Source organism: Bombina bombina, chromosome 4 (assembly GCF_027579735.1).
Source record: "Bombina bombina isolate aBomBom1 chromosome 4, aBomBom1.pri, whole genome shotgun sequence".
Taxonomy (NCBI): domain Eukaryota; kingdom Metazoa; phylum Chordata; class Amphibia; order Anura; family Bombinatoridae; genus Bombina; species Bombina bombina.
In genome coordinates, this window is record NC_069502.1 from 925,140,824 (window position 1) to 925,155,600 (window position 14,777).

At 37.4% G+C, this 14,777-nt stretch overlaps 1 protein-coding gene across 3 annotated transcripts in view; it reads left to right on the top strand.

Moving 5' to 3' along the window:
* The window catches only part of CRIM1 (cysteine rich transmembrane BMP regulator 1), a 1,124,265-nt gene that overhangs the window by 471,080 nt on the left and 638,408 nt on the right, over nucleotides 1-14,777 (top strand). The window lies entirely within an intron of this gene.

The window sequence follows — 14,777 nt, forward strand, 5'->3', positions numbered from 1 at the left end:
TGTGAGAGCCAGAAATCCTGCTTGTTTGTAGGTGACCAAATACTTATTTTCCACCATAATATGCAAATAAATTCTTTCCAAATCAGACAATGTGATTGTCTGGATTTGTTTCCACATTTTGTCTCTCATAGTTGAGGTATACCTATGATGAAAATTACAGGCCTCTCTCATCTTCTTAAGTGGGAGAACCTGCACAATTGGTGGCTGACTAAATACTTTTTTGCCCCACTGTATATATATATATATATATATATATATATATATATATATATATATATATATATATATATATATATATATACAGTAGATATGTATTTTTGAATTTATATGTGTAAACATGTCTGAAAATACAGGTATACACATATAAATACATATGTACACTCATACATATATATGTATATGTGGTTCTCTTCCTATCAGTCTATCCGTACCTTTAGTGTAGCCTTCTCTGGGGCATCCTCTGCCCCGTTATCACTTTCTGTTGGGTTACCACAAGGCTCTGTCCTCTGTTCCCTTCTCTTCTCAATCTACACATCATCATTAGATTCCTTAATACAGTCTAACGGGTTTCAATATCTTTTGTATGCCGATGACACCCAAATCTACCTCTCTGCACCAGGCCTATCTCCTTCCTTGCTAACCCCTGTCACTACCTGCCTTTCTCATATCTCATCTTGTATGTCCTTTCACTACCTTAAGCTAAATTTCTTCAAAACTGAGCTCCTTATTTTCCACCCTTCTTCAAAAATCTCCACACCACTTCTCTATAACTGTTGATAACTCCATCATTACCCCTACCCCACATGCCCAATTTCTTGGGGTCACACTTGACTCAGATCTTTCTTTCATTCCACCTTAAAAACATCTCTACAATTTGATATTTCCTTACACAAGACACAGCTAAGATTTTTATCTCTAATCCTTTTTTTTCCGACTACTTCAACTCCATCCTCTCTGGTCTCCCTAGCTACCGCCTAGCTCCTTTACAATCCATAATGAATGCCGCTGCCAGGCTCATTTTCCTTACACGTCACTCTTCATCTGCTGCACCTCTCTGCCAATCCCTTCACTGGCTTTCTCTTGCCTCCAGGATTAAACACAAAATTCTGACTCTGACATACAAAGCCTTCAACTGCACTGTTCTCTCCTACATCTCAGATCTTGTCTCCAGATACTCTCCCTCCCGACCCCTTCGCTCTGCTCACAATCTCCTCTCTTGTTACCTCCTCACATTCCCATTTACAAGACTTTTCCAGCCTGGCTCCCATCTTGTGGAACTCCCTGCCTCGCTCCACAAGACTCTCCCCTAGTTTTGAAAGCTTCAAACGCTCCCTAAAGACTGTACTATTCAGGGATGCATACAACCTACACTAACCTTTTCTAACTCTATTGCTATCCCCATTGAACCCCATAGCATGTAAGCCTATGAGCCCAGCTGTTTGCAGATTGCCTTCATAAGAGCCGACTACAACAGTGCAACTCTCGGCAGGGCTCTCTACCCATTTGATCCCTATAAATGTTATCTTGTATACCGCCTATGTTTATAGTGCTGCGGAATCTGTTGGTGCTCTACAAATACCTGATAATAATAAATATATATATATATATATATGTATATTAATTAAACATGTTTATGTATAAATCTCTACGCTAAAGCCTGTTGAAGTTTCTTTTTTCTAAAACCCGAGACCTCATATCTTTGAGCCCTTATTACTTTTTATTGCAATTTATTTAATAATTTGTATAGATAGTGTTATTATGTGTGTAACACTTTTTATTCGAGCGTAAAACTTAACCAGAGTTCAGAAGTTGCAATATCTCTACACACCTTAAATTCAATTGCACTCAAGCGATTGCATTTACTTTCAACTTGTAGTATGCATGCTACTTCCGATGCGCGCAAACTGCTGCGATAAACCCAATATCGCTCACGCGCAACTGCGCCGCTCGTAATCTAGCGTTAAATAGGTCCAAAGGAAATCACAGAGATCCATGGTATGACTCTCCTGTTGCAAACCCACCGCTATAAATCCCTTCACCTCCCTTTCTGGAAAGCCTCTGGGAAATGTTTGGAGGTATGATTTATATAGAACCTGCCAATCATTTCTAACAGGCTGTTAACCATGAAAATGGCTGTCAAAAATAAGCAATAATTTTCTTTCTAAATACTATAAAGTTATAGGACGTACATGTAAATAAAGATGGGGTTAAAGGGATACTGAACCCAATTTTTTTCTTTCTTTATTAAGATAGAGCATGGAATTTTAAAAAACTTTCTAAATTACTCCTATTATCAATTTTTCTTTGTTCTCTATGGTATATTTATTTGAAAAAGCAGGAATGTAAGCTTATAAGCCGGCCTGAACTTTGGTTCAGTTCAGAAGAAAAATTGATAATATGAGTAAATTAGAAAGTTGCTTAAAATGTCATGCTCTATCTGAATCATGTATGCAAAAGTTTAGGCAACCCTGACAATTTCCATGATTTTCATTTATAAAAATTGGGGTATTTGGATCAGCAATTTCATTTTGATCTATCAAATAACTGAAGGACACAGTTATATTTCAGTAGTGAAATTAGGTTTATAGGATTAACAGAAAATGTGCAATATGCATCAAAACGAAATTAGACAGGTGCATAAATTTGGGCACCCTTGTCATTTTGTTGATTTGAATACCTGTAACTACCTAGCACTGATTAATTGGAACACACAATTGGTTTGGTGAGCCCATTAAGCCTTGAACTTCATAGACATGTGCATCCAATCATGAGAAAATGAATTTAAGGTGGCCAATTGCAAGTTGTTGTTCTCCTTGACTCTCCTCTTAAGAGTGGTAACATGGGGACCTGAAAACAACTCTCAAATGACCTGAAAACAAAGATTGTTCAACATTATGGTTTGGGGGAAGGCTACAAAAAGCTATCGCTGAGACCACAGGCACAGTTCTTGTTAAGGCCAGAAGTAAAATATTGGAGAGGCAAAGGCAAAGGATGGTGAGAACGGTCAAAAACAGCCCACAGACCACCTCCAAAGACCTATAACATCATCTTGCTACAGATGGTGTCACTGTGCATCGTTCAACAATTCAGCATATGGGAGAGTGATGCGGAAGAAGCCTTTTCTGCACACACGCCACAAACAAAGTCGCTTGAGGTATGCAAACGCACATTTGGACAAGCCAGCTTCATTTGGAAGAAGGTGCTGTGGACTGATCAAACAAAGATTGAGTTATTTGGTCATAACAAGGGGTGTTATTCATGGCGGCAAAAGAACACAGTGTTCCAAGACAAACACTTGCTAGCCACAGTAAAATTTGGTGGATGTTCCATCATGCTGTGGGGCTGTGTGACCAGTGCCAGTACTGCTAATCTAGTTAAAGTTGAGGGTCGCATGGATTCCACTCAATATCAGCAGATACTTGAGAATAATGTTGAGGAATCAGTCACAAAGTTGAAGTTATGCCGGAGCTGGATATTTCAACAAGACAACAACCCAAAACACTGCTAAAAATCTTCTCTGGCATTTATGCAGAGGAACAAGTACAATGTTCTGAAATGTCCATCCCAGTCCCCAGACCTGAATATCATTGAAAATCTGTGTGTTGATTTGAAGCGGGCTGTCCATGCTCAGCAAAAATTTTGATGCATATTGCACATTTTCTGCTAATCCAATAAACCTCATTTAACTACTGAAATATTACTGTGTCCTTCAGTTATCTTGTAGATCAAAATGAAATTGCTGATCCAAACACCCAATGATTTATTAATGAAAATCATGGAAATTTTAGGGGTGCCTAAACTTTTGCATACGACTGTATATATATGCTGATGAAGGGGATATCATCCACTAAAACGTTCCATTAAAGTGATTTGATTATTTGGAAAAAGTCCTGTGAGTGCAATCTTTTGTTCAAGTATAGCTCTGTATCATTGCACCCAGGCAGTTGGCCACAGGTGGGTCGGGCTGAAGAGTGGTTTTATATATATATATTTTTATATATATATATATATATATATATATATATATATATATACCATTTCCCTTTTAACTTTTTCAAAACTTTTATTAATATTTATATGTTATATTTTTATTACAAAGTATATATATATGTGGGTAATACTTTATTTTAATGTGTTTTACATGGGTTTTGTTAAAAAAAAAAATTTCAGCCCCTACACTTTACTTTAGGGGGTAGATTTTTCAAAGCTTCAACTGATAATATCCTGGAATTCCACATCAAATTTGACGCAAGATTAATCCGCCGTAGTTAACAAAGCATCAAGATCGTCAAATGTTGAAATGTATGACTCAAAATACGCTCCTGCGATATCAATCCGACGTAGATCGATGCTTGCGTCATTCCAGATGTTTCAAATTCCCATTCGACTCTATTTGATCCTCTTCCCAATTTATCAAACATTCAACATCTACGCTTGCGTCAATTCCGACGCAGCGTACCTATCATTCAAACCGCCACCCTTTAGGCCACGAATGCCATAGAAATCAATGGGAGTCTGAAAACATAGAAAGATTATATTTGATGCTGCAAAAGAATTAAGCATATTAGATAATAAAAGTAAATTAGAAACTTTATTAAAATTGTATACTCTTTCTAAATCAAACAATATTATTGCTCCAAATTTGGTGCAAAGTATTGCTCCAAACTTGGTGCATTAGTAGATATAGAGATATAAATTAAGAAAATACATAACATAATATAGCTAACTTACTTTATTTTTTTTTATAAATCTATTTGCACCATGTTTACGGCATGTAATACAAGTTCTACTCTTCACTTTGCATCGAATTTGACGCAACACCGAGGACTGGATTCTGATTTGCTTATCAGTTGAAGAAGAAGGCAGCTACGTAATGGTGGGGGGAGTCCGGCATCCATATTTACCGGGTATTTGTGTAGTTAGCGCCGCTGATTAGGACAGAAGCAAGGCCGCAAGGCAGGAGGGGTATAGTGTAGGCGGACCTCCGTTTTGTTATTTTCAATATAAAAACATGTTAAAGTAAGTGTTGACTGTCCCTTTAACTTTATCTGCACCTTAAAAAGATAGATTTATACTGTGCTTTCATCATATAGGGTTTTAACATTACCATCTACCTCCATAATAAACTAAGATGAACTGAAAGATATTTATTTTAGTAGAAAATATCTAAAACAACACATTTGTTTTAGTAGAAGTAGAAATGTTTTTTTACCATCTATATCATTTGAACATTGTGTTATCGGTTTGTGAAGTGTGACATAACACTTCTCACAAGTGATTACAAATCTTGCAATAAACGGAAAACTACAAAAAAAGAAAGAAAAGCTTCTGTTAAGTAAAGGGAACGTAATGTCAACAACGTGATAATTACTTCATAGAGTTATTAAGCCCTGAAGCTATGAATTTGTATTTTACAAGCAAGTGATTTTCAACCACCTTATTAGAGAACACTTAAAGGGACAGTCTAGTCAAAATGATACTTTCATGATTAAGATAGGGCATGTCATTTTAAACAACTTTCCAATTTACTTTTATCATTAAATGTGCTTTGTTCTCTTGGTATTCTTATTTAAAAGCTAAACCTAGGTAGGCTTATATTCTAATATATAAGTCCTTGAAGGCCGCCTCTTATCTAAATGCATTTGACTATTGTTCACAGCTAGAGGGTGTACAGATAACATTGTGCTCACATCCTTGGAGTTACTTATTAGAGGGCACTGATAGGCTACAATGCAAGTCTGTAAAAAGAACTGAAATAAGAGGGCAGTCTGCAGAGGCTTAATCACAGAGGTAAAAAGTGTATTATTATAACTGTGTTGGTTATGCAAAACTGGGGAATGGGTAATAAAGGGATTATTTATCTTTTAAACAATAACAATTTTCCCTTTAAGTGTCACAGCAAATCTTTGGTGTCACAACCAAAAAAAATCAAAACAAAAACGCAATACTCTGAATAAATATTCACTTTTTAATTGTCATGCTCATGTTTAAAGAGATTCAAAACTCAAAAATGTTCTCTTGTGATTCAGACAGAGCATAAAAGAAGTTTTCAACTGATGTCTGTTATCAATTTTGCTTCATTCCCATGGTAATCCTTGTTAAAGAGGTACCTTGGTAGGTGTCTGGAACCCTACATGGCAGGAAATAATGTTGCCGTCTAGTGTTCTTGTAAATGGATAACATTCTTGCAAAATTGCTGCTATAAAGTGCAACCTCCTGAGCTTCCATCCCCTCTTTAAAAAAAAAAAAAGATACCAAAAAGAATGAAGAAGATTTGATAATAGAAGTAAATTAGAAAGCTGATTAAAATTGCATGCTCTGTCTGAATCATGAAAAAATTAGGGTTTCATGTTCCTTCAAACATATACAGGTATTAGCCACATAACGTCCGTTCGGGCAACGTACGACCGCATATACGTCCATGGTTAGTTTAGTTTATAGAAATAAAATAAGTATTTATTGTACATACAGCTGTAAAGTGTATTATTGTGTACACAAAGTAATTGGAGGAAGTACAGATTACATATTAGCCTATGCACAGTATACAGTAATTTTAAATTGTTTTTACATTTACTGTAGAGTATTACCTTGCCAGCCTTTGCTATGTATAATGTATATACTATGGTGTTCATACAACGTCCAAGTCACAAAATATCCTATTTCACAAAACATATTGTGGACGTTAAAGTGGTGGAAAATCCAAGCGTAAAACAAACGTCACGATTTACCATCACTAAAAATAAACATCAGTTTCAGTCATCACTTACTAAAAAAAAATGCTGTTATGTATATCGCTAAATCAACATCTCCGGCCGTCAACGGCACAGCACTCTTCTCCAATGTGGTGACATTTCCACCTCTAAACCAATAACTGTGCTTGGATGTCAGTTGACACACACGGCTATTGGTTTAGAGGTGGAAACATCACCTCATTGGAGAAGAGCGATGTGCCGTCGGTGGCAGGAGTCGCTGATTTTAAATCTACTAGACTACTTGCCGCTACTACATATAGGGTGAGTTTAACAGCATTTTTTTAGTAAGTGATGACTGAAACTATTATTTATTTTTAGTGATGGTAAATCCTAGCGTTTGGATTTACCATCACTTTAAAGGGACAGTATACACTCATTTTCATATAACTGCATGTAATATACTATCTACAATTATCTACAAAACATTTATGCAAAGAAAAAATGAGTGTATAATGTCCCTTCAAGTGACACATACCTGTAGTTATATGCATGTGATAGTGCATTTTCTTTTTTCACTGGTATAACCCTTTAAATTTGAATGAACCGTTGTATCGTTGTATTGCTATCTCAGCATCCATTGCATTCCATTCCATGATTTGATTGTTTGTTGTTTTCATTGTATCTGTTTTTCAGCAGAATTGTGCTCTGTGAACAGACAGGAGAAGTTGCTCAGTACAAATAATAAAACACTAAAGGAATCGGCTGCATAAATGCAAATCAGGCGTCTTACTTTAGGCACTGCAATTACTCATTCAGCCTTCAATATTTCATGGGATGCAATAAAGTGACCTAAGTTTGGTACAATTTATCACTCTTATTTTACATACTGTAAAGCCAATAAATAAACAAGTGCTTGGAGTTAACAAGCTGGATAAAAAATCTGAAGTTTACTGTGTCTCAGTGTCTTCAGCTTCTCAGTTGTGCTTCTGAAGCACTGAAATATGTGTGATGTTTTTTTTTTTCTCTCTCTGATGTTGCTGTATGGATTCCTAACACATTAATTCACAGTTATAGAGGCTATCACAGTGAATGCCAAATGAATCAATACAAATATAAAAGCCTGATTCCTAATGGTACTAATGATAAGTGTGGTTGTGTATGGATACACATGTGAGCTTTATCAACTGATTGGTTGGGTGTTGGGATACTGATTGCAGACAGAGGTTTAAAGGACATGCTATTTTAAACAACTTTCCAATTTACTTTTATCATCAAATTTGCTTTGTTCTTTTGGTATTCTTTGTTAAAAGCTAAACCTAGGTAGGCTAAAATGCTATTTTCCAAGCCCTTGAAGGCCGCCTCTTACCTCAGTGCTTTTTTCGCAGTTAGACAGTGCTAGTTCATGTGTGCTATATAGATATTGTGCTCCCTCCCGTGGAGTCAGCACTGATAGGCTATTAAAATGCAAGTCTGTCAAAAGAACCAAAATAAGGGGGCAGTTTGCAGAGGCTTAGATACAAGGTAATCACAGAGGTAAAAAGTATATTAATATAACCGTGTTGTTTATGCAAAACTGGGGAATTGGTAATAAAGGGATTATCTATCTTTTTAAACAACAAAAATTCTGGAGTAGACTGTCCCTTTAAAGGGAAAATGTATCAAGCTGTATTAGAGCTTCCGTGTGGGGTGGCCACTTAGGCCATCTTAACATGGACAGATATGACTTACGCATGCGGCAGGGCGTGCATGGGGGGGACAAGACTAGAGCTGTCCAGCAGCACTATTTATGTGCTATATAGAGGCACAATACATGGTCCTCCCTGCTCAGCGTGCAACATGTGTAACTCATAACTGTTCAGTTAAACATGGCTTAGATGGCAACCCTACTTCTGGGACTTTGTGGTGCAGACACATATGAACGAGCCGCCAACCACAAATTAAAGAAGCAGTTTCTATTTATTATCCTCATTGCCTGCTCTTGTGCGATTGGTTGTGCGAGAACGCTGAGGAGGGATTGATCAAGGGAGCTCTTGTGCAATCTTGATTTTTGCCAAATGATGCTGCCTAGCAAGTGGCAATTGCAGGTGGGCAGGGTCTATGTTTGATAACTTGTGCACCTGCAGCTTGATACATTTTATTTTAAATCTGAAATATGTTTTATGGAACTTGAAAGTCAAAATTAAACTTTAATGTTCATTGGAATTGCCCCCCCAACATAAAGTCTGCCCCCCCATGTGCCCCCTCAATTGTGATAATCACTTGGTTTTCCCACAAACTCTCTGTATAGGCTTCCCTCAGCTTCTCCCATGGCCTGCCGACCTCACCCATGGAATATCAAGTCCTGCCTAGGGACCACGCAGCCGCACCCGTCCCATCACAGCCCCGCCCAAAACAAACACAACACAGATGGACCTCTGGGAATTGCCCCCCCAATAACTAAAGCAACATGAAACCCCCAGAAAAACATTTCATGATTCCAATATAGCATACAATTTAAAACTAATTTCCAATGTCTGTCTGTCTATCTATATATATATCTATCTACATGTCTGTCTATCTATATATCTATCTACATGTCTGTCTGTCTATCTATATATCTATCTACATGTCTGTCTATCTATATATCTATCTACATGTCTGTCTGTCTATCTGTCATTTTATATCCAGTATTATTAATATATTTTTTTATGACCTACTGACTTAAAAAAATGATTATTATTACATTTGCTTTTGCAAATAGAATGACTTTAGTGCTTTAGGGCAGAGTTTAGCCAATTAGGGAATTGGAAACATTTTATTCAAACAGATAGATTTCCCCAGCGTTATTGTTGTTGTTATTTTCCCCTGTCTTGTCTAGAAAACACCATTATAATAGTATCACTAGTAAACCAAACACATAAATGATGATATAAACTAATTACTAATATTATTAACCTTGCTTATTGTGTGTGATTCTGTCAGTGCTAGAGGTTCAGGAATTTTCTTACAATTTATGATTGGCCTTAGGAAATCGTTTTCATTCTTTATGTGTGCTGCAGTGAAATCATTATGGGGTAGATTATGTTCTAGTCCAAAAAGAATTCTACTAAAGGGACATCAAAATTAATATTAAAGCGAGAAAAAGAAAAACGATTTTTTTTCTTTTCTTTCATGATTTAGAAAGAGCATGTAATTTTAAGCAACTTTTTAAATTACTTCTATTATCTAATTTGCTTCATTCTCTTGATATCCTTTATTGAAAATGTATATCTAAATAGGCTCAGTAGCTGCTGATTGGTGGCTGCACATAGATGGCCTTGTGTGATTGGCTCACCCATGTGCATTGCTATTTCTTCAGCAAAGGATATTTAAAGAATGAAGCAAATTAGATAATAGAAGTAAATTGGAAAGTTGTTTAAAATTGTACCTGAATTATGAAGGAAAAATGTTGGGTTTCATATCCCTTTAAACTTACAAGATTCAGAGTCTAAAATTAGTAAGTAAAAAAAAAAAAAAGTTTCAGATTTTCCGATTTTATAAAATTTATCTCAGAAGAGGCATATGTGTGTAACATCAAATCACCAGCTAGCTCCCAGAAGAGAATTGCTTTTCCTGAGCATATGTAGATATGCTTTTTAACCAATAATACCAAGAGAATGAAGTAAATTTAAAAATACAAGTAAGTTTAAAAATATCGTAAAATGTAATGCTCTATCTGTATTAAGAAAGCTTAAAGTGATGGTAGATTCTAACGTTTCAAAACATTTTAGGTAATCTCATCAGAGTGCAAACCCCCTGCGCTAGGCTTAGGAGTGTGTACTGTAACATTTTCTACCTTTTAATTTGTTCATAATTATCCATTTTACCTGTTGGCGTGTATTAAATTGTTTATAAATGGGGGACGCTTCCGGGCTTCAGCCAAGATGGCTGCTTTACTTTGAGGCTGCAAGGATAAGCAGATAAACCCACTGATTATCAGCGATTCAGGGTGTCATCGACTCATAATTTTATTACAATTTAAACAGTTGGACCTTACTGAGAAGCCTGTTGTGAGTAGTTCGCCCGACTTCTAGCCCTTAGTACTGGAACGGCGAGGTCTTCAGTGGTGACACATTAGTGCCTGTGGCCTTTGCCTAACCCCCCCCCCCCGGTTTATCCGGGTTGAGCAGTTCTTATTGACTGCAATTCCCCTTTACAGCACATCTTGAGATTCAAGCGGATTATTAAACAAAAGCCAGAATCTACGGGTACTAGTGGAAGATAGTATCGTAAAAATATTGGCAGAGGTGTTTGACTTTATTTTAAGATGGCGTCTGCTACTTCCCTTCACCCCCGAGTAATTGAGGATCTTCTGTGCGCTCACTTCGAGCGACTCTCAGCACTTATTGCAGGAGAATGGGGAAACCTGCGGAGGGCTCTACACCCAGAAATGGAACACCTACAACCTAACCGGCAGAGACTTCCTACTGGCATGAAGCAGGCTCTGGAGGAGCCCAGGGAGACCTCCGAAGGAGACTTTTTGTTTGGGCCGGAGCTGGATCAGGGAGTTCCCTGTAACGTTGCAGTCGGCTTGGGGTTACCTGAATCGCCGCCTGAGTTCCCGGCACCCTGCAATGCCCGCCTAGGGGACACGGAGAAAACCGGAGCTGTCTCTCAGCCACCGGCTCCTATGGAGAGCCTTGACCATGTGATGGAGCGAGCGGTCCTTGCTTGCAATGCGGGCACACTTTTTTCATCCACAGAGGCATTGGCTTCTAATGATCCCACCGGTGGCAAGTTTCGGAGGCTATACGCTGCAAAGGACGCAGCGAGTGGAGGCGCCATGCGGGACACAGACCCCTATTGGACTGGGTCACTTGTTGTGGCCGAACTATTGTTGGACTGCAGAGGATTGCAGGAACATGCACTCCTAGTCCCGGAGAACAGCCTGGGGTTGAGTGCTAGACGGTTTGGAAACAGGGCTGTGCAGCACGGCCACAGCATACATATTTTGAAAACAGGAGTCGGATGAAGATTTCTTCTTTATGCTGAGTGGCTCCACTGGTTTGGGACCCTGGACTCTGTCCTTTGATTTATGTGGGCAATAGTAAGTACATAGTTGAAGAGCTGTCTAAACCAGCAGTCTAGAGTTAATTGAAGTTTGTGATGCGTAGCGCAAACTCCTCACACAAAAATTTGACTTTGCCTTAGCATATATTTGTAGAGGTATCTACGCTTCTAGACCCCAAATGCTAGATCCCACCGCCCATATAGTACTTGGCCCCCTTCAACTCCCCTTATATACGGTGGGACATCACAACTCATAAAAACATTATAGCCCACAATGAAGTTACATGGTCTGCAATCAATATGGGGACTACAAACCCTGATGCTTTACAATCAGGTACCGGGTTCATCTGCAATATCTGTCATAACTGGACTACCAAGCCCTGTTGATACCCTGGCCTGTATTTTGGGGACTATGCACATTAATCACACTATGAGGTTGGTCTGTGGTTCCTCTCATAAATAGTCTCATAAAATGTTACCCCTTTTTTGTTGTTAAATTTTCTTTGCATGCATACTTTCCTGATATGCCACTGAGCTGTCATATATTTAATTTGCTGGGTACTCATCACTTAGTTGGGTGTAGGATGGGATCTGCACTTTAGACTTGAATGCATAGCCCAACTTAATAGCAGCACACACACTTATGCCTCCTGGTTTTAGACTGCTAGGGATAGCATTCTGCTGAACCTTTCTTATACCTTATATAAGGAATATCGCTGACACCTTTTTCTGTTTATCTTAGTTCATTTAGGGAATAGTTGTTAACACTTATTACATGTGTGTTCTCCCCTGTTTATTTCTCTTGATTACTGTACATGCTTATGACTCAGGGGTGTATACTAATTGAGCTGTTATACTACTGTATCTCACTGTAATTATATGTATTGAACTGGTTTGATCTAGGATTTCTACTGCAAATTACAACTATGCTACCTCACTCTACAACTTATATTTTAGTCACTATAATGGCTCAATTTGGATTCTGGCTCTCTACATGTTTACTTAGACCCTATATGCAGTTTGCTTATGTGTGGTGCTATCTCTCCCTATCAGCGGCCGCGATGGGTGATTTAGGTCCCTATTATAGCTCTACTGCTTAAGTTTCCACACTACTATAGCCAGAGTGTTAAGTATCTAAATTAGTTCTCATTTTTATCACTTACCAACATAGCTTCTAAACTACAGTGCACCCACACCATATACCATATATCGCCCCTGTAAGGATATAGTATCCCGGATCCCTCAATTGCTTGTCACCCTTTCTCTTCCCTAGTTGGTTTTAGCCTGACACCACCTCCAACATATTCCTCAGATTTGGCTGTCATCTACAAAGTCATTAACGCTTGAATTTCTTATCATATACTATAAATGTTCATAAATGTTAGTTATATTGTTCAAAGGTCCAAAAGTGGCCTTATTAAACCATACCCCTCCTTATTTACACCCTGCAATTTCACGTAGGTCCAAAAGTGGCCTTCTAGTATCAGAGGAGGTCCGCATAATCTTAAAAAAAGAGGTTTCAGTTATCTTTGCCTACTATATATTGTGCTTCTATGTAACTGTGAATGTGTATCTTTTTCTTATTGTGTGTTTTATTCTAACACCTGTACTCTTTAAACCAAGGCAATGAGCCAAGATTTGTACATGTACCTAATAACCTCAATAAAAATTGTTAAAAAAAAAATAAAAAAAAAATAAAAATTGTTTATAAATAGCTCCTTTAGCTTTATTTTGTCATTCAAAATAACTGAGCATTTCAATACTATTGGATATAGAAAAGCTATACAAACATAGCAAGCAGAAGAAATTATGCTCCCAGTGAGAAAAAGAAATGATAAAGCATTTTAATTTTTTATTTTTAGTAGTTTTCTTTAAGTATGTGGCTTTGGTATATAGACATAGATATGATAAGGAATAATTTCTGCATATTGAAATGTATAAGATAAGGAGGTCTGATTTCCCTGCAAGCTCAAACCATTGCTATGGGCTCAAAGGAAATTATCAGCTATTTCATATACACAAACAAACCTAAAGGATCACATTCTCTTATACGTTTTTATAGTCTGCAGCTGGTAGAGCAAGTCATTGAAATAACATTAAGGGGAAACCAATTTTACACCACACTGTCCCTATAAGCGTTTTATGGCAGTAGTGTTTGCAAGAATGTTTTTAACAATTTTTTGCTCCACAAACATGAACGCTCGTGAACACATCACGGTATACTCTCACAAAAAGGAGCTACTTTTTAACACAGAGTGAAAAAGGTACTTTTTATAATATAAGTAAATTGAAAAGATTTTTTTTTTTTCAATTGTACTTCCTGAATCATGAAAGTTTAATTTAGACTTTAAAGTTCCTTTAAATTCGCCAGGGGGTTTTCTACCTAAATCCTGAGATAAGCTTTTGAAACTGGAGTGGAATCATCCCCTACTGGCCAAAAGGAATTTGAGCAAATAGAAAATGATTTTTCACTTAAAGGGATACTAAACCCAATATACTAAACTATTCCATGATTCAGACAGTGCATGCAATTTTAAGTAACTCTCTAATTTACTCCTATTAACCTGTTTCCCCGAAAATAATACAGTGTCTTATATTAATTTTTGCTCCCAAAGATGCACTAGGTCTTATTTTCAGGGGATGTCTTATTTTTCCATGAAGAAGAATACGGTACACATTTATTGTTGGGAAAAAAAGGAACTTTATTGCCTGTTCTCATAACAAACCAGCATAACCAGACAAACTGTGAATCCTACAGTATCAAGAATTTCTTATGTCCATGTACAACAATCTACCGGTATGGTACATTTACTCATTTATTCAATGACAGTCATGTCATCATCTTCTGGAACATCATCATAACAATCCAAACCCTGAATTTCCTTGTGAATTTCTTGTGACTCCATTTCTTTCAGAATCAGTGGACCAAATCTCTCATGTTTAGCAATAGCACTGTCCTTAAATGAGTACTTCTTGTCAAGGTAGCCTGCTTGTAGTGCATTTGCAATGCAACTGTCAGTGATTTTCTCCCATGCATTCTTCACCCAAGTCACAATC